We start from the raw sequence: 22,925 nt of genomic DNA on the forward strand, positions 1-22,925 counted from the left end.
CTGAGAAGGCGTGGGACAGAAGGACTAGGCAGAGGCAAGGTCAGACGTAGCAGAAGGTCGGGGGCAGGCGGCAAGGTTCGTAGTCAAGATGGATAGCAAGGGTTCAGGTAACACAGGCTTGGACAACACTAAACGCTTTCACTGGCACAAGGCAACAAGATCCGGCCAGGGAGTGCAAGGGAGGAGATCAGATATAGCCAGGGAGCAGGTGGAAGCCAATTAAGCTAATTGGGCCAGGCACCAATCATTGGTGCACTGGCCCTTTAAGTCTCAGAGAGCTGGCGCGCGCGCGCCCTAGAGAGCGGAGCCGCGCGCGCCAGCACATGACAGGAGGGGCCCGGGACGGGTAAGTGACCTGGGACGCGATTCGCGAGCGGGCGCGTCCCGCTGTGCGAATCGCATCCCCGACGGCCATGTCAGTGCAGCGCTCCCGGTCAGCGGGACTGACCGGGGCGCTGCAGGGAGAGAGACGCCGTGAGCGCTCCGGGGAGGAGCGGGGACCCGGAGCGCTAGGCGTAACAATTACTATAATACTGCTCCTATATACAAGAATATAACTGCTATAATACTGCTCCTATATACAAGAATATAACTACTATAATACTGCTCCTATATACAAGAATATAACTAATATAATACTGCTCCTATATACAAGAATATAACTACTATAATACTGCCCCTATGTACAAGAATATAACTACTATAATACTGCTCCTATATACAAGAATATAACTACTATAATACTGCTCCTATATACAAGAATATACCTACTATAATACTGTCTCCTATATACAAGAATATAACTACTATAATACTGCTCCTATATATACAAGAATATAACTACTATAATACTGCCCCTATATACAAGAATCTAACTACTATAATACTGTTCCTATATACAAGAATCTAACTACTATAATACTGCTCCTATATACAAGAATATAACTACTATAATACTGCTCCTATATACAAGAATCTAACTACTATAATACTGCTCCTATATACAAGAATATAACTACTATAATACTGCTCCTATATTCAAGAATATACCTACTATAATACTGTCTCCTATATACAAGAATATAACTACTGTAATACTGCCCCTATATACAAGAATATACCTACTATAATACTGCTCCTATATACAAGAATATAACTACTATAATACTGCCTCCTATATACAAGAATATAACTACTATAATACTGCTCCTATATACAAGAATATACCTACTATAATACTGCTCCTATATACAAGAATATGACTACTATAATACTGCCCCCTATGGATAGGAGTATAGATGTGTCTCTCTCTCTCTATCCTGGTGCTGTAGTCTCCCCCGCTCTTTGCTGACGTAGCAGATACTGTAAATAACTCCTGTATATCGGACTCTTCCTGTTTGCAAAATCTGCAACTAAAATCAATAATTTACTATGTGCCTGAGGATAAGAGGGTCTCTGACCTCCAGAGCAGCGCTCATTGGATTGTTTTATTTTAGCTGTCAGCCGGATGGAGATAAATATCTGCAGGGGATTAGGGATATTTATTGTACTTTAAAAAAACAACTCGCCTTGACAGTAGAGAATCTGCTATACCTTGCGGCAAACCACATTATTTTGGGGCAAAAAGTACAGAACCAACCAGAAAAAGCAGTGTTTCCCTACCAGGAGTTGTAAAACTACAACTCCCAGCATGCCCGGACAGCCAACGGCTGTCCGAGCATGCTGGGAGTTGTAGTTTTGCAACAGCTGGAGGCACCCTGGTTGTTAAAAACTGAGATTAAAAAAACGTTTTTACCAATATAAATATATTGCTACATGCAATAAGACAATAATAAGCGGGGGCGGAGCTTAAAAACCTTTCATTTAGTCTAATGTAAAAATGTCACATTGTAGAACACATAGATAGGTTGGATGGGGCCGGGAAAATCTTCACCACGTGGTAGCCAAGCAGCACTAACTATAACAGGAAGACAACAAGTAGATTGGTGAATTGCAGAGAGGTCCTTGTTCAGCCTTCTTCTCTCTGGCGAAGATGATAAACTTCATGTTTGAGATAAAGAGCTTGAGCATGTTGTCCTCACAGCGTGGACAGGATTGATTGTAGACAGGATTGAACACTCGTGGCTTAGGTGTAGGTAAGCAAATAGCAGAAGCCAGGAAGTACTCCAACATTGCTGAATGACTAGACTGCTTTAGTCTAGTCTAGTGCAGGGCTAGTAGATGTTGTTTTGGCAAATGCCAGGTCTAGACTGGTTCTAACAGGTTGGGTCCACCTCTCCTCCTGGGAGAGGGAGGTTGGACTAGGGTCTTCCCCTGCTACCATTGGTTGGGAGCATCAGGTGACCAAAGCATCATTCATCTGGGTACAGTACATGCAGAAATATTAACCTTTTACACTTTTACTGCCTGAGTGAATGAAATAAATATGGTGCATTGCACCTAAATATCTTTGCATTAAAAAGGTATTTTTAAGTAAGTTTAGTTCATAACACAGTGTCTGTACCTGTGTTTTATGGATAGTCTTGCAAATCTTATGTGATCCTTGCCCCGAGACGTTACATCACTAGTTAGGTGTTGAAAGGGAGCATGGCAGTGCTTCAATTGGTGGAGCGACCGCTGGGTGGGAGGAAGATCATTCTCCACAAGGCTGCAGGGAATTGTAGTTTCATGAACAGCATGCATAGCTCAGGTGTGCTGCAATGGGTGGGGTGGGAATGTGATAAGTGACCTCACACTTACAAACAAGGGATCCTGGGACTTGTAGTTGGAGGGAGGGAACTCCAACAGGAAATAGCCATTTCACAAAAAGAAAGCTGCAGCGTTATGGTAATCTCACAACACAGCCATTTAGCCGCAAGACAAGCAGAGATACTTTCTAAGCATGTTTATTACTGTTTGGCAGGTAAGTACTAAAGTCACCCTAAGGCCCCTTTAACACTATACATTCATCCGTTTTAAAGGAGATATCCAGTGGTGACTCAGTGGTGAGCAACTTATCCCCTATCCTAAGGATAGGGGATAAGTTGCAGATCGCGGGGGGTCCGACCGCTGGGGCCCTCTGCGATCTCCTGTACGGAGCCCCAACAGCCCGCGGGAAGGGGGTGTGTCGACCTCCGCACGAGGCGGCGGCCGACACGCCCCCTCAATACAACTCTATGGCAGAGCCGAAGCGCTGCCTTCGGGAATCTCCGGCTCTGCCATTGAGATGTATTGAGGGGGGGTGTCGGCCGCCGCTTCGTGCGGGGGTCGACACCCGCTATCTGGGCCGAGAGCCGGGGCCCCGTACAGAGAGATCGCAGGGGGCCCCAACGGTCGGACCCCCCGCGATCTCAAACGTATCCCCTATCCTTAGGATAGAGGATAAGTTTTTCACCACTGGACTACCCCTTTAAAGATCCGTTATAGTGTTCCATTGTGGAAACCCTGAAAATCGCCTGTTAAACGGCCGTTACAAAATGCCATTATAGTCTATGGGATTTTTACATTATCCATTTAAACCCGTCATAGCCCGTTATTGATAACAGACGTTATTTTGTGAGGGGAGAAATGGTGCAAGCATTATTGGACATCTAGGGGCGGAGTACCCCTGAAATAATACTATTAAACAGTGCTCCAATACTGCCATAACTGGAACAGCAAGACCAGTTTACAAGTAGGGTCGCCACCATTCTTGCAAAAATATACCGGCCATGCTAATTTGCATAATTAATTATATATGCGTGACATCACAGGATACACATATATGGGGAAAATTTTGTCCTTTTCTGACCCCTATAACTTTTTTATTTCTCCTTATACGGGGCCTGTATGAGGGTCATTTTTTGCGCCCCGATCTGTAGTTTTTAACAGAACCATTTTTGTTTTGATGTCACTTTTTGATCGCTTTTTTAAATCATATTCTGGAGTTGCAGTTAGTTACTAACTACAACTCCCAGCATGCCCTGATACAGCCTGTGGCTCAGCATCTGCCCCAAACGACAACTACAACTCCCAGCATGTTGGACTATATAGTAGTATATAGTATAGGTCAGTGTTTTCCAACCAGGGGTGCCTCCAGCTGTTGCAAAACTACAACTCCCAGCATGTTGGACTATATAGTAGTATATAGTATAGGTCAGTGTTTCCCAACCAGGGGTGCGTCCAGCTGTTGCAAAACTACAACTCCCAGCATGTTGGACTATATAGTAGAATATAGTATAGGTCAGTGTTTCCCAACCAGAGGTGCCTCCAGCTGTTGCAAAACTACAACTCCCAGCATGTTGGACTATATAGTAGTATATAGTAAAGGTCAGTGTTTCCCAACCAGGGGTGCCTCCAGCTGTTGCAAAACTAGAACTCCCAGCATGTTGGACTATATAGTAGTATATAGTATAGGTCAGTGTTTCCCAACCAGGGGTGCCTCCAGCTGTTGCAAAACTACAACTCCCAGCATGTTGAACTATATAGTAGTATATAGTATAGGTCAATGTTTCCCAACCAGGGGTGCCTCCAGCTGTTGCAAAACTATAACTCCCGGCATGTTGGACTATATAGTAGTATATAGTATAGGTCAGTGTTTCCCAACCAGGGGTGCCTCCAGCTGTTGCAAAACTACAACTCCCAGCATGCCCGGACAGCCAACGGCTGTCCGGGCATACTGGGAGTTGTAGTTTTGCAACAGCTGGAGGCGCTCTGGTTGGAAAACAGTGGTATAATATATGCTGCAACATTCCGGGAGTTGGAGCCCTAACAAGAAGCCAAGGACAGGGTTTAGATTGGGTAGGCAGGGAAGGGGTAATAGAGACCCTATAAATGATGGCGGTTACTGGTCAGTTGCCCTTATGTGTCCTGCACTTTTCTGGTCTTTTCTGATTGTCTGCCGCACCTAAAAAACAATGAACTGGGGGGAAAAAAATAGAGCTGCTGTGAGTGGCCGAGGGATGGGAAATACTTGTTCAGAGGAATTTGCTGATAGACTGAATATTTGTTTCACTTCAGATTAGAGAGTCAGCCGGAGCTGTGATGAAGGCCCGAGACCCCAGGGTCATCACCGGAGCTTCCTGCAAACTGGGTGGGGTGGTCCGACCCTCCTATAGACTGGACAACCCAGAATAATACAAGAGAAAGAGAGAGAGAGAGGCGACTGGAACCCTGAATACACAACTATGGGGCAGAATCTGCAATAGCAAAGACATCGAAGACATTCTGGATCAGCCTCCTGGGCCACCACACATCTGTCCATGACCCCCAGAGGGAGCCACCGGACAAGTCCCCAATAAAGGTAATGTGGTTTGCTGTGGGAGATGCGATGAGGTGTATGGGGCAGATGTTATTAATCCTTAAATGTTCGTGACGCCAGGGCGTGGTTTTCCTAAGCACCCACCCAAAGGTAGCTCCGCTATCCCTAGGTTAGGCAGGGTAATAATAGTCAAAGACCAGGTTACGGTTAACGGTAGCTTTACTGAGGTAGACAGATGGTAACAGTCTTTAAAGCTAGGCCAGGATCCCAGAGAGGTGACCAGTAACACAGGGGACCTCGCAGCTTGCTGGGACTTGTAGTGACTTTGACAGACTTTAGGACAGCCACGCTGACTATAATAGACTTGACTTGACTGAAGATAGTGACAGCAGACAGAGATGACTTGACTTACTGACTTGTGGCTGTAGGTTAGGCTTGAGGCCTCCAGATGTGCTGGACACTGGTTCTGAGACGTCTGGACTGGACTTGACCTCAGCAGAAAGTGCGGTGGAAGAAAGAGATTGGAATGGCTGCCCCCTCTTATAAAGGGGGCTGAGCAAGGAGCCCATAGGCTAGCTGCGGGTCATCTGGTTAGCTGGTGCTCTCTGGGTAACAAACATGTGAATTGAACATGTGACCACAATATCATGTGACTAACTCAAAGGTCCTCAAAGGTCCTTTATACTTAATACATATAAAACAATGGGGGAGACACTGCAGGAGGGCCCCTAGGACACAGAGGGACTCAACCTGACAGGGCCTAAGTACTGTATGGGACTATATACTGTACTGGAGGAAACAGCTGGTTCTGGGATAACCTGGCGAGGCTACCGGATCTGAAGAAGAAGACTGAACCTTTGAAACGTGTTGTCCCATCTGCACTGCTAGTTGTATAACTTAATAAAGTCTGCTATTGTTAACTACTCTCGGGTGTGCGCCTTCTAGCCGAAATCGGATTCTTTCTGCCGGAATACTGCAGTAGCCTCGCCAGGTTATCCCAGAACCAGCTGTTTCCTCCTGTATCTTCACCGCTGGCACAGCGGGACCGACGGCCGGCAGCCTCCCGATACTGCAACCTGTTACATGCGATCGCCAGTGTTGTGCCTGCCTGCACAACACCCATAGGTGAACAATTTTCTGATTTTGGGACAACTGTCCAACCTCAAAAATTGGGATTAACTGCACTATATAGCGCCATCTCTGCTTTTCCCCCCTCTCCTCCTATATCCCGTACTGGGACATCACAGTAACAACACTTCTATTCCTATACTTCTAAAACATGAAACCCAAATGTTCAATGGGCTACACAATGTGGACATTTCAGACTGGGTGTCCCGGGGCAATCGAGGAGGGTTTCCCTGCTATATATGCACTTCTGATTTTCCCTGCAGTGCCTCCAGAGGAAAATCACTTCATTACAGGTCAACCTTTAAAACAGGTCCTCCAAAGCTGCCCTGAGTGTCACCTACCCTGTGCATAACTAAATACCCCCTTAGTTAGTTATTACAGGATCCAAACAGGGAGTAGTAATTTACTATCAGGATATGGCGGGACATGACATCCCTTCTTCAGTGGCGTTGCTAGGGTTGGTGTCACCCGATGCGGTAGAATATGGTGTCACCCCCATACCTTTCCCCCCCCCCCCCCCTCAGTAAGTTTTAGCCTGTTGAGACAGACACCACTGTTGTAGCGCATTGTGAGAAATTCCAGTATAATAATCAGATATACCAGTTGCCACAGAATAGGAAAGTGTTAAAGAAGTTTTCACCATTTAAAAATACAGCTCCCAGAATTACTTAAAGGGGCACTCCACTGGAAAACATTTACTTCTATATCAACTGGTGCCAAAAAAGTTAAACAGATTTTTAAATGACTTCTATTTAAAACCTTAATCCTTACAGTACTTATAAGCTGTTGTATTCTCCACAGGAAGTTGTGTAGTTCTTACCAGTCTGTCCACAGTGCTCTGTCTGTCCACGTTAGGAACTGTCCAGAGCAGGATAGGTTTGCAATGTGGATTTGCTCCTACTATGGACAGTTCTTGACATGGACAGAGGTGTCAGCACAGAGCACTGTGGTCAGACAGAAAATAAATTAAAAAAGAAGAGAACTTCCTGTGAATCACTTATAAAGCAGCTAATAAGTACTGGAAGGATTAAGATTTTTAAGTAGAAGTAATTTATAAATCTGTTTATCTTTCTGGCACCAGTTGATTAAAAAAATGTTTTCCAGTAGAGTACCCCTTCATGCAGTGGTGAGGTTATGCTGGGAGTTGTAGTTTCACTCATCATAACTGTAGAACTGACAAGTGACTCCAGCTCTGATAGGACATAGTGAGGAGAATGTACAATGATATCAGTGACGTCTTCTCTATAGTGAGGAGAATACACAATGATATCAGTGACTACAGGTGACGTCTTCTCTATAGTGAGGAGAATACACAATGATATCAGTGACTACAGGTGAAGTCTTCTCTATAGTGAGGAGAATACACAATGATATCAGTGACTACAGGTGACGTTTTCTCTATAGTGAGGAGAATACACAATGATATCAGTGACTACAGGTGACGTCTTCTCTATAGTGAGGAGAATACACAATGATATCAGTGACTACAGGTGACGTCTTCTCTATAGTGAGGAGAATACACAATGATATCAGTGACTACAGGTGACGTTTTCTCTATAGTGAGGAGAATACACAATGATATCAGTGACTACAGGTGACGTCTTCTCTATAGTGAGGAGAATACACAATGATATCAGTGACTACAGGTGACGTCTTCTCTATAGTGAGGAGAATACACAATGATATCAGTGATTACAGGTGACGTCCTCTCTATAGTGAGGAGAATACACAATGATATCAGTGACTACAGGTGACGTCTTCTCTATAGTGAGGAGAATACACAATGATATCAGTGACTACAGGTGACGTCTTCTCTATAGTGAGGAGAATACACAATGATATCAGTGACTACAGGTGACGTCTTCTCTATAGTCAGGAGAATACACAATGATATCATTGACTACAGGTGACGTCTTCTCTATAGTGAGGAGAATACACAATGATATCAGTGACTACAGGTGACGTCTTCTCTATAGTGAGGAGAATACACAATGATATCAGTGACTACAGGTGACGTCTTCTCTATAGTGAGGAGAATACACAATGATATCAGTGACTACAGGTGACGTCTTCTCTATAGTGAGGAGAATACACAATGATATCAGTGACTACAGGTGACGTCTTCTCTATAGTCAGGAGAATACACAATGATATCAGTGACTACAGGTGACGTCTTCTCTATAGTCAGGAGAATACACAATGATATCAGTGACTACAGGTGACGTCTTCTCTATAGTGAGGAGAATACACAATGATATCATTGACTACAGGTGACGTCTTCTCTATAGTGAGAAGAATACACAATGATATCAGTGACTACAGGTGACGTCTTCTCTATAGTGAGGAGAATACACAATGATATCAGTGACTACAGGTGACGTCTTCTCTATAGTCAGGAGAATACACAATGATATCAGTGACTACAGGTGACGTCTTCTCTATAGTCTTTCCTTATCTAATTCAGATGGTACATACCGCCAGGACTTGTTCCAGCTAAAACTTCTCTCTGCAGAACGTGACGCCCAGACGTCTCCTCACTATGTCAGCGCATTCTCATCCTCTATATGAAAACAAGTATTATTATAAACCTGCCAGACACTGGATCCTCTAAATATAATACTACTATACACTACACTCTTTATAAACAAGTATTATTATAAACCTTCCATACACCATACCCACTGAATATAATACTACCACACACTGTACATTCTGAATATAATACAAACACATACTGTACCCTCTGAATATAAATCTGCAACATACTGTACCCTCTGAATATAAATCTGCCACATACTGTACCCTCTGAATATAAATCTGCCACATACTGTACCCTCTGAATATAAATCTGCTACATACTGTACCCTCTGAATATAATACTACCACATACTGTACCCTCTCAATATAAATCTGCCACATACTGTACCCTCTGAATATAAATCTGCCACATACTGTACCCTCTGAATATAAATCTGGTGGTGTTGCTAGTGGATGATGGGGGTGCTAGTACTGGGGGGGTGTTGCTGGAGGATGATGAGGGTGCTACTGGCCATCCCCATTGGCAGTATCACCCCCATCATCCATCGGCAGGATCATCCTCCTGGCAGGAGCACCCCCATCATCCACCATCAGGATCTGCTGATGGAGGTGCTTCTGCTGGGGGAGTTTGCTGGTGGATGATGATGGTGCTACTGCCAGGGGGGGAGCATTAGGCAGGCAGCAGTTCCCCCACATAAGGTAGGTAGCAGTTCCCCCACATTAGGTAGGTAGCAGTTTCCCCACATTAGGTAGCATAGATTCCCCACATTTGGTACCAGTTACCCCACATTAGGTAGTAATTTCCCCACATTAGGTAGCACAGATTCCACATATTAGGTAGCACTGATTCCCCACATTAGGTAGCACTGATTCCCCACATTAGGTAGCAGTTTTCCCACATTATGTAGCAGCTTTCGCACATTAGGTAGCTGTTTTCCAACATTAGGTAGCAGTTTCCCCACATTAAGTAGCATAGATTTCCCACATTTGGTAATAGTTTCCCCCCATTAGGCCGCAGGTTCCCTTGCATGTTCCCCACAATAGGTCAAAGTCTCCCCACATTAGATCGCTGGTTCAAACAAACCCCCCCTCCCCCCACACACAAAAAAAACACACACACAACACAGAGACACACACACAGATAGAGAGAGAGAGAGAGAGAGAGAGACGCACACACACACACAGTCAGAGAGACACACACTCACAGACAGATAGAGAGAGAGAGACGCACACACATACACACAGTCAGAGAGACACACACTCACAGACAGAGAGACACACACACACAGAGATAGCAAGAGACAGACACACACACACAGAGACACACACTCACAGACAGAGAGACACACACAGTCACAGACACACACATTCACACACACAGAGTCACACACAGTCACACACACAGAGTCACACACACACAGTCGCACACACAGACAGAGAGTCACACACACAAACAGTCACACACACAGAGTCACACACAGTCACACACACAGAGTCACACACACACAGTCGCACACACAGAGAGTCACACACACAAACAGTCACACACAGAGAGTCACACACACACAGACAGAGAGTCACACACACACTCACAGACAGAGTCTCACTCACAGACAGAGTCACACAGTCACACACACACAGTCACACACACACACAGACAGAGAGACACACTCACAGACAGTCACACACTCACAGAAAGAGTCACACACACACACACACAGTCACATACAAACACACACACACACACACACACACACACACAGACAGAAACACACAAACAGAGATAGAGTGAGACAGACACACACTCACTCACCCATCCAGCGCAGCGCTCCTTCTCTCCGGGCGCTCTGCGAGTGACGTCACGTCCTCCTGCGCGGCCCTGCGGAGGCACGTCGGGCCGGCGCAACAGAAGACAGGGGCAGGCCGGTTCACTGTGCAGGTGACGGGAGGGGGTTGCTACTAGTACGGAGACAGCGCAAGTGATGACGACGGGGGTGGGGGGTGCTATTTTACAGAGACAGCGCAAGTGAGGGGGGGTACTAGTACAGAGACAGCGCATGTGAGGACCGGGGGCGTACCTGGTGTCACCCCATCAGGATGGTGTCACCCGGTGCGGGCCGCACCCCGGTCACAACACCTCTGCTTCTTGTAGACTTCCCTATCTGGTTGCCATAATCTGGAGGATGAAGGCCAAAAGGGGCCCCCAAGATTTGCAGTAAAACTGTGGATCCCAAATGGGTTATGACCTAAAGGCCATGAGGGTTTCATTTGTGGATTAGAGTGATCTGGTCCCTGAGGACTACTTTTAGGAGTCTACTGAATACTGCCCCATTATAATCCTGGACACTTACCTCAGGCAAGCAAGCACCGCTTTCAACTGTGCAGGAACTACCTACCTAAGGATGGACCTGCCTACTATGAGGGTAGAAGCAATTACCTACACAAAGACGCACCTGCCTACTTGGGAGGGGGAATAATACGTACCTAAGGACTTACCGGCCTACAGCTTACTTGGAGAGGGGAGCTTCCTACCTCGGGACATACCTGCCTACTGGTGATGGTGCTGGTGGGGGTAAACTACTTATCTGAGGATGCACCTTCCTACTTGGGAGGGGGGGGGGGGATACGTACCTAAGGACGTACCGGCCTACAGCTTACTTGGAGAGTGGAACTACTTACCTAGAGACATACCTGCCTACTGTTGGGGGGGGGGGGGGGTAGTCTACCTATCTAAGGACATACCTACCAACTAGGGGGGCCGAACTACCTACCAAAGGACATATCTGTCTTCTGGGTAGATTACCTAACTTAGGACATGTCTTCCTACTGGAAGGCTGAACTACCTACCTAAGGGCATACATGCCATCTCAGGGTGGGGTATGTGCTACCTACTTAAGGACATACCTGACTACCATTGGGACAGTAAAGAAATGCCCATTACTGGGGGTAAGGGGGCTTTCTAAGGGCATGCCTATCTACTGGGTGGGGGAATCTACTTTCCTAGGGGGCACATCTACCTATGTGAGAATATACCTACTTATTGGGAAGGGGGTTACTTACCTGCCAAATTAGGAAACCTACCTACCTACCTATTAAGGAAACCTACGTACCTAATAAGGAACCTACCTAACATCTCATTCTTGGATCAAGGCAGCACAATGTCTTACGGATCCGAAGACTCAAGATCAGTTTGTCTCCAAACCGTGGACCTCCAGATATTGCAAAACTACAACTCCCAGCATGCCCGTTGGCTGTCCAGGCATGCTGGGAGAAGTAGTTTTGCAACATTAGTAGATCCATAAGTGGAGGGGTGGAGGACTATTTTGGGCACCCATTGTGTAGTCTAAACACATGTGCGCTGACAGAGGAGGTTCCCATCCATTATATGGGGCTTATTAATTACGGGTAATAATAACATCCCCCAGCTGTGCACACAGGAGTGGTGGTGTTGTTGTGCCCCCGTAACAATAGCACGTGCGGCGCACACATCCCCCGCCCTCCGCCACCGCCATTCTTGCAGCAGAAGAGATTTGTCAGGGAGGAAGCAGAGTTGTTCAGTATGGTTTCCTGACCTCTTCCTGTCTCTAGCTGCGGGGAGGATGTGATACTATATAGGGCGCTATTCACTGAGCGGAGGCGGCTCAACTCGGGGGGCTCTGTGGTCCTCTCTGTGGATACCCCAGGTGGGGGAGAACAATTGACCACCGCAGGGTTCCCATAATAAGGCTGCTGCATCCTGTGTCACCTGCTAGGGTGGACTGGAATAAACAATAGTGCACAAATAATGGTGAGGAAAAGGTTAAAAAACATAACTGGGGCGGGGATGCCCCATTACACCAAACTCAATACACCACAATGCCCCCATTATACCAACCTAATCAATACACCACAGTGCCCCCATTATACCAACCTCATCAATACACCACAGTGCCCCCATTATACCAACCTTATCAATACACCACAGTGCCCCCATTATACCAACCTCATCAATACACCACAGTGCCCCCATTATACCAACCTTATCAATACACCACAGTGCCCCCATTATACCAACCTCATCAATACACCACAGTGCCCCCATTATACCAACCTTATCAATACACCACAGTGCCCCCATTACACTGACCTCATCAATACACCACAGTGCCCCCATTATACCAACCTCATCAATACACCACAGTGCCCCCATTATACCAACCTAATCAATACACCACAGTGCCCCCATTATACCAACCTCATCAATACACCACAGTGCCCCCATTATACCAACCTTATCAATACACCACAGTGCCCCCATTATACCAACCTAATCAATACACCACAGTGCCCCCATTATACCAACCTCATCAATACACCCCAGTGCCCCCATTATACCAACCTCATCAATACACCACAGTGCCCCCATTATACCAACCTCATCAATAAATCACAGTGCCCCCATTATACCAACCTCATCAATAAATCACAGTGCCCCCATTATACCAACCTCATCAATACACCACAGTGCCCCCATTATACCAACCTCATCAATACACCACAGTGCCCCCATTATACCAACCTCATCAATAAATCACAGTGCCCCCATTATACCAACCTCATCAATACACCACAGTGCCCCCATTATACCAACCTCATCTATACACCACAGTGCCCCCATTATACCAACCTCATCAATACACCACAGTGCCCCCATTATACCAACCTCATCAATACACCACAGTGCCCCATTATACCAACCTCATCAATACACCACAGTGCCCCCATTATACCAACCTAATCAATACACCACAGTGTCCCCATAACACCAACCTAATCAATACACCACAGTGCCCCCATTATACCAACCTCATCAATACACCACATTGCCCCATTATACCAACCTCATCAATACACCACAGTGCCCCCATTATACCAACCTAATCAATACACCACAGTGCCCCATTATACCAACCTCATCAATACACCACAGTGTCCCCATAACACCAACCTAATCAATACACCACAGTGCCCCCATTATACCAACCTAATCAATACACCACAGTGCCCCCATTATACCAACCTCATCAATACACCACAGTGCCCCCATTATACCAACCTTATCAATAAATCACAGTGCCCCCATTATACCAACCTCATCAATAAATCACAGTGCCCCCATTATACCAACCTCATCAATACACCACAGTGCCCCCATTATACCAACCTCATCAATACACCACAGTGCCCCCATTATACCAACCTCATCAATACACCACAGTGCCCCCATTATACCAACCTCATCAATAAATCACAGTGCCCCCATTATACCAACCTCATCTATACACCACAGTGCCCCCATTATACCAACCTCATCAATACACCAGTGCCCCCATTATACCAACCTCATCAATACACCACATTGCCCCATTATACCAACCTCATCAATACACCACAGTACCCCCATTATACCAACCTAATCAATACACCACAGTGTCCCCATAACACAAACCTAATCAATACACCACAGTGCCCCCATTATACCAACCTAATCAATACACCACAGTGCCCCCATTATACCAACCTCATCAATACACAACAGTGCCCCCATTATACCAACCAAATCAATATACCACAGTGCCCCCATTATACCAACCTCATCAATACGCCACAGTGCTCCCATTACACCTACCTCATCGATACACCACAGTGCCCCCATTATACCAACCTCATCGATACACCACAGTGCCCCCATTATACCAACCTCATCAATACACCACAGTGCCCCCATTATACCAACCTCATCAATACACCACAGTGCCCCCATTATACCAACCTCATCAATACACCACAGTGCCCCCATTATACCAACCTAATCAATACACCACAGTGCCCTCATTATACCAACCTCATCAATACACCACAGTGCCCCCATTGTACCAACCTCATCAATAAATCACAGTGCCCCCATTATACCAACCTCATCAATAAATCACAGTGCCCCCATTATACCAACCTCATCAATACACCACAGTGCCCCCATTATACCAACCTCATCAATACACCACAGTGCCCCCATTATACCAACCTCATCAATACACCACAGTGCCCCCATTGTACCAACCTCATCAATAAATCACAGTGCCCCCATTATACCAACCTCATCAATACACCACAGTGCCCCCATTATACCAACCTCATCAATACACCACAGTGCCCCCATTATACCAACCAAATCAATATACCACAGTGCCCCCATTATACCAACCTCATCAATACGCCACAGTGCCCCCATTACACCTACCTCATCGATACACCACAGTGCCCCCATTATACCAACCTCATCATTACACCACAGTGCCCCCATTATACCAACCTCATCAATACACCACAGTGCCCCCATTATACCAACCTCATCAATACACCACAGTGCCCCCATTATACCAACCTCATCAATACACCACAGTGCCCCCATTATACCAACCTAATCAATACACCACAGTGCCCTCATTATACCAACCTCATCAATACACCACAGTGCCCCCATTGTACCAACCTCATCAATACACCACAGTGCCCCCATTATACCAACCAAATCAATACACCACAGTGCCCCCATTATACCAACCTCATCAATACACCACAGTGCCCCCATTATACCAACCAAATCAATACACCACAGTGCCTCCATTATACCAACCTCATCAATACATCACAGTGTCCCCATTATACCAACCTAATCAATACACCCCAGTGCCTCCATTATACCAACCTCATCAATACACCACAGTGCCCCCATTATACCAACCTCATCAATACACCACAGTGCCCCCATTATACCAACCTCATCAATACACCACAGTGCCCCCATTATACCAACCTCATCAATAAATCACAGTGCCCCCATTATACCAACCTCATCAATACACCACAGTGCCCCCATTATACCAACCTCATCTATACACCACAGTGCCCCCATTATACCAACCTCATCAATACACCACAGTGCCCCCATTATACCAACCTAATCAATACACCACAGTGTCCCCATAACACCAACCTAATCAATACACCACAGTGCCCCCATTATACCAACCTAATCAATACACCACAGTGCCCCCATTATACCAACCTCATCAATACACCACAGTGCCCCCATTATACCAACCAAATCAATATACCACAGTGCCCCCATTATACCAACCTCATCAATACGCCACAGTGCCCCCATTACACCTACCTCATCGATACACCACAGTGCCCCCATTATACCAACCTCATCATTACACCACAGTGCCCCCATTATACCAACCTCATCAATACACCACAGTGCCCCCATTATACCAACCTCATCAATACACCACAGTGCCCCCATTATACCAACCTCATCAATACACCACAGTGCCCCCATTATACCAACCTAATCAATACACCACAGTGCCCTCATTATACCAACCTCATCAATACACCACAGTGCCCCCATTGTACCAACCTCATCAATACACCACAGTGCCCCCATTATACCAACCAAATCAATACACCACAGTGCCTCCATTATACCAACCTCATCAATACATCACAGTGTCCCCATTATACCAACCTAATCAATACACCCCAGTGCCTCCATTATACCAACCTCATCAATACACCACAGTGCCCCCATTATACCAACCTCATCAATACACCACAGTGCCCCCATTGTACCAACCTCATCAATACACCACAGTGCCCCCATTATACCACCCTCATGAATACACCACAGTGCCCCCATTATACCAACCTCATCAATACACCACAGTGCCCCCATTGTACCAACCTCGTCAATACACCCCAGTGCCCCCATTGTACCAACCTCGTCAATACACCACAGTGCCCTCATTATACCAACCTCATCAATACACCACAGTGCCCCCATTGTACCAACCTCATCAATACACCACAGTGCCCCCATTATACCAACCAAATCAATACACCACAGTGCCTCCATTATACCAACCTCATCAATACATCACAGTGTCCCCATTATACCAACCTAATCAATACACCCCAGTGCCTCCATTATACCAACCTCATCAATACACCACAGTGCCCCCATTATACCAACCTCATCAATACACCACAGTGCCCCCATTGTACCAACCTCATCAATACACCACAGTGCCCCCATTATACCACCCTCATGAATACACCACAGTGCCCCCATTATACCAACCTCATCAATACACCACAGTGCCCCCATTGTACCAACCTCATCAATACACCCCAGTGCCTCCATTATACCAACCTCATCAATACACCACAGTGCCCCCATTATACCAACCTAATCAATACACCACAGTGCCCCCATAACACCAACCTAATCAATACACCACAGTGCCCCATTATACCAACCTCATCAATAAATCACAGTGCCCCCATTATACCAACCTCATCAATACACAACAGTGCCCCCATTATACCAACCAAATCAATATACCACAGTGCCCCCATTATACCAACCTCATCAATACACCACAGTGCCCCCATTATACCAACCTCATCAATACATCACAGTGCCCCCATTATACCAACCTCATCAATACACCACAGTGCCCCCATTATACCAACCTCATCAATACACCACAGTGCCCCCATTATACCAACCTCATCAATACACCACAGTGTCGTCAGTTTTCCTTTAATAAAATAGATGCAAAAATAATATTTATTGGGAGGATCATCATTGTGTTGTCTTCAGACAAAAAAAAAACTAAAAACAAAATTACAGGTAAGACAAAATGTTACTTTCTTCTCTGTCTTCAGGCAGCACATAAGGGATTTTAATGGCAAACAAAGCGAGGGTGGGGTACTTCTTAAGAGCAGCACTTAAAACTCCTGCGCCGAAGGATGAACTCCTTGAAGTCTCAATGCGGAGCCTATAATGCAGGGTTTCCCAACCAGGGTGCCTCCAGCTGTTGAAAAACTACAACTCCCAGCATGCCCGGACAGCCAAAGGCCCTCCTTGGTGTCCTGCACAGTAAAAGGGCAGGTAGGTAGGTAGCCAGCCAGGTAACTAGATAGGTAGATCAGGAAGACAGATATGTAGGTAGGTGACAAGCCAGGTAGGTAGAGGGCTAGCTAGGTAGTTAGGCAGCCATGTATGTAGGTAAGAAGTTAGGCATCCAGGTATAAAGTTAAGTAGCCCCCCTTTCCCTTTAGGTATAGGCAGCAGAGTTAACACCCCCCCCCCCCTGCTCCAAAGGTATAGGCAGCGGAGTTAGCCCCCACCCCCACCCTTCCCCATAAGTATAGACAGCAGACTTAACCCCCCTTCCCCATAGGTATAGGCGGCAGAGTTAAACCCCCTTCGCAATAGGTATAGGAACAGAGTAAACCCCCCCTTTATCCTTAGGTATAGGCAGCAGAGTCCCTCCCACCCACCCCCTTTCCCCATAGGTATAGGCAGAGTTACCCCCCCCCCTCCCCACAGGTATAGGCAGAGTTACCCCCCCTTTCCCATAGGTATAGGCAGAGTTACTCCCCCCCCCTTTCCCCATAGGTATAGGCAGGGTTGCCCCCCCCTTCCGCATTGGTATAGGCAGAGTTACCCCCCCTTTCCCCATAGGTATAGGCAGAGTTAACCCCCCCCCCCTTTCCCCATAGGTATAGGCAGAGCTACCCCCCCCCCACCTTCCCCATAGGTATAGGAAAAGTTAACCCCCCTCTTCCCTATAGGTATAGGCAGAGTTACCCCACCCCTTCCCCATAGGTATAGGCAGAGTAACCCCCTCCCCCCCTCTTCCCCATAGATATAGGCAGAGTAACCCCCTCACCCTCTCTTCCCCATAGGTATAGACAGAGTTACCCCCTCCCCCTCCTCTTCCCCATAGGTATAGACAGAGTTACCCCACCCCCTTCCCCATAGGTATAGGCAGAGTTACCCCACCCCTTCCCCATAGGTATAGGCAGAGTAACCCCCTCCCCCCCCCCTCTTCCCCATAGATATAGGCAGAGTAACCCCCTCACCCCCTCTTCCCCATAGGTATAGACAGAGTTACCCCCTCCCCCTCCTCTTCCCCATAGGTTTAGACAGAGTTACCCCACCCCCTTCCCCATAGGTATAGGCAGAGTAACCCTCTCCCCCCTCTTCCCCATAGATATAGGCAGAGTAACCCCCTCACCCCCCTTCCCCATAGGTATAGGCAGAGTAACCCCCTAAGGGGAAGAGGGGGGCTCTTCCCCATAGGTATAGGAAGAGTAACCCCCTATGGGGAAGAGGGGGGCTCTTCCCCTTAGGTATAGGCAGAGTAACCCCCTTCCCCCCCCCCTCTCTTCCCCATAGGTATAGGCAGAGTTATAAAATAAAAAATAAATGATGCTCACCTGATTTCCCACTCAGCGATCTTCTCAGCAGTAGGGGCCCGCGTCTTCTCCCCTCCACAGTACAGGCGCTGATGAGTGATGTCATTGGCAACTGTGCTGCGTGGATGTGGAGGTCATGTCTCCCCAGTGTAAGCTGCAGATGCCTTCTCCTGTATGTGTGTGTATCGCGCATACAGGAGAAGGCAGCGCTGTCTGCCGGGGACCGGATCCTCAGTAACGGCGGTGGCGGGCCCTTAACTCGTCCGGGCCTTCGGACGACGTCTGATCGGGATGGCCGAGGGCCCCCACCACCGAGGGCCCCCACCACCCCTTGGTACGCCAAAGGGGGCAGTATTATAGTAGTTATATTCTTGTATATAGGAGGCAGTATTATAGTAGTTATATTCTTGTATATAGGAGGCAGTATTATAGTAGTTATATTCTTGTATATAGGAGCAGTATTATAGTAGTTATATTCTTGTATATAAGAGGCAGTATTATAGTAGTTATATTCTTGTATATAGGAGCAGTATTATAGTAGTTATATTCTTGTATATAGGAGCAGTATTATAGTAGTTATATTCTTGTATATAGGAGCAGTATTATAGTAGTTATATTCTTGTATATAGGAACAGTATTATAGTAGTTATATTCTTGTATATAGGAACAGTATTATAGTAGTTATATTCTTGTATATAGGAGCAGTATTATAGTAGTTATATTCTTGTATATAGGAGTAGTATTATAGTAGTTATATTCTTGTATATAGGAGCAGTATTATAGTAGTTATATTCTTGTATATAGGAGCAGTATTATAGTAGTTGTATTCTTGTATATAGGAGCAGTATTATAGTAGTTATATTCCTGTATATAGGAACAGTATTATAGTAGTTATATTCTTGTATATAGGAGCAGTATTATAGTAGTTATATTCCTGTATATAGGAGCAGTATTATAGTAGTTATATTCTTGTATATAGGAGGCAGTATTATAGTAGTTATATTCTTGTACATAGGAGCAGTATTATAATAGTTATATTCTTGTATATAGGAGGCAGTATTATAGTAGTTATATTCTTGTATATAGGAGCAGTATTATAGTAGTTATATTCTTGTATATAGGAACAGTATTATAGTAGTTATATTCTTGTATATAGGAGGCAGTATTATAGTAGTTATATTCTTGTACATAGGAGCAGTATTATAATAGTTATATTCTTGTATATAGGAGGCAGTATTATAGTAGTTATATTCTTGTATATAGGAACAGTATTATAGTAGTTATATTCTTGTATATAGGGGCAGTATTATAGTAGATATATTCTTGTATATAGGAGCAGTATTATAGTAGTTATATTCCTGTATATAGGAGCAGTATTATAGTAGTTATATTCTTGTATATAGGAGGCAGTATTATAGTAGTTATATTCTTGTACATAGGAGCAGTATTATAATAGTTATATTCTTGTATATAGGAGGCAGTATTATAGTAGTTATATTCTTGTATATAGGAACAGTATTATAGTAGTTATATTCTTGTATATAGGGGCAGTATTATAGTAGATATATTCTTGTATATAGGAGCAGTATTATAGTAGTTATATTCTTGTATATAGGAGCAGTATTATAGTAGTTATATTCTTGTACATAGGAGCAGTATTATAGTAGTTATATTCTTGTATATAGGAGCAGTATTATAGTAGTTATATTCTTGTATATAGGAGGCAGTATTATAGTAGTTATATTCTTGTATATAGGAGCAGTATTCTAGTAGTTATATTCTTGTGTATAGGGGCAGTATTATAGTAGATATATTCTTGTATATAGGAGCAGTATTATAGTAGTTATATTCTTGTATATAGGAGGCAGTATTATAGTAGTTATATTCTTGTATATAGGAGGCAGTATTATAGTAGTTATATTCTTGTATATAGGAGCAGTATTATAGTAGTTATATTCTTGTGTATAGGGGCAGTATTATAGTAGATATATTCTTGTATATAGGAGCAGTATTATAGTAGTTATATTCTTGTATATAGGAGCAGTATTATAGTAGTTATATTCTTGTATATAGGAGGCAGTATTATAGTAGTTATATTCTTGAATATAGGAGCAGTATTATAGTAGTTATATTCTTGTATATAGGAGGCAGTATTATAGTAGTTATATTCTTGTATATAGGAGCAGTATTATAGTAGTTATATTCTTGTGTATAGGGGCAGTATTATAGTAGATATATTCTTGTATATAGGTGCAGTATTATAATAGTTATATTCTTGTATACAGGAGCAGTATTATAGTAGTTATATTCTTGTATATAGGAGGCAGTTTTATAGTAGTTATATTCTTGTATATAGGAGCAGTATTATAGTAGTTATATTCTTGTACATAGGAGGCAGTATTATAGTAGTTATATTCTTGTTTATCGGGGCAGTATTATAGTAGTTATATTCTTGTATATAGGAGCAGTATTATAGTAGTTATATTCTTGTATATAGGAGCAGTATTATAGTAGTTATATTCTTGTATATAGGAGCAGTATTATAGTAGTTATATTCTTGTATATAGGAGGGCAGTATTATAGGAGTTATATTCTTGTATATAGGAGCAGTATTATAGGAGTTATATTCTTGTATATAGGAGGCAGTATTATAGTAGTTATATTCTTGTACATAGAAGGCAGTATTATAGTAGTTATATTCTTGTATATAGGAGCAGTATTATAGTAGTTATATTCTTGTATATAGGAGGCAGTATTATAGTAGATATATTCTTGTATATAGGAGCAGTATTATAGTAGTTATATTCTTGAATATTGGAGCAGTATTATAGTAGTTATATTCTTGTATATAGGAGCATTATAGTAGTTATATTCTTGTACATAGGAGCAGTATTATAGTAGTTATATTCTTGTACATAGAAGGCAGAATTATAGTAGTTATATTCTTGTATATAGGAGCAGTATTATAGTAGTTATATTCTTGTATATAGGAGGCAGTATTATAGTAGTTATATTCTTGTATATAGGAGCAGTATTATAGTAGTTATATTCTTGTATATAGGATCAGTATTATAGTAGTTATATTCTTGTATATAGGAGCAGTATTATAGTAGTTATATTCTTGTATATAGGAGCAGTATTATAGTAGTTATATTCTTTTATATAGGAGCAGTATTATAGTAGTTATATTCTTGTATATAGGGGGCAGTATTATAGTAGTTATATTCTTGTATATAGGAGCAGTATTATAGTAGTTATATTCTTGTACATAGGAGGCAGTATTATAGTAGTTATATTCTTGTATATTTGAGCAGTATTATAGTAGTTATATTAATGTATATAGGGGCAGTATTATAGTAGTTATATTCTTGTATATAGGAACAGTATTATAGTAGTTATATTCTTGTATATAGGAGCAGTATTATAGTAGTTATATTCTTGTATATAGGAGCAGTATTATAGTAGTTATATTAATGTATATAGGAGCAGTATTATAGTAGTTATATTCTTGTATATAGGAGCAGTATTATAGTAGTTATATTCTTGTATATAGGAGCAGTATTATAGTAGTTATATTCTTGTATATAGGAGCAGTATTATAGCAGTTATATTCTTGTATATAGGTGCAGTATTATAGTAGTTATATTCCTGTATATAGGAACAGTATTATAGTAGTTATATTCTTGTATATAGGAGCAGTATTATAGTAGTTATATTCTTGTAT

General features: G+C 43.8%; 1 protein-coding gene across 1 annotated transcript in view; it reads left to right on the plus strand.

The window, feature by feature from the left end:
* The window catches only part of TNFAIP8L2 (TNF alpha induced protein 8 like 2), a 71,311-nt gene that overhangs the window by 13,990 nt on the left and 34,396 nt on the right, over nt 1-22,925 (plus strand). Inside the window, exon 2 of the mRNA XM_056546311.1 lies at nt 4,978-5,260. The gene's annotated coding sequence lies outside the window, so the exon portion shown is untranslated. The remainder of the gene's footprint in view (nt 1-4,977; nt 5,261-22,925) is intronic.

The sequence above is a fragment of the Hyla sarda genome, chromosome 11 (assembly GCF_029499605.1).
Source record: "Hyla sarda isolate aHylSar1 chromosome 11, aHylSar1.hap1, whole genome shotgun sequence".
NCBI classification, from domain to species: Eukaryota; Metazoa; Chordata; class Amphibia; order Anura; family Hylidae; genus Hyla; species Hyla sarda.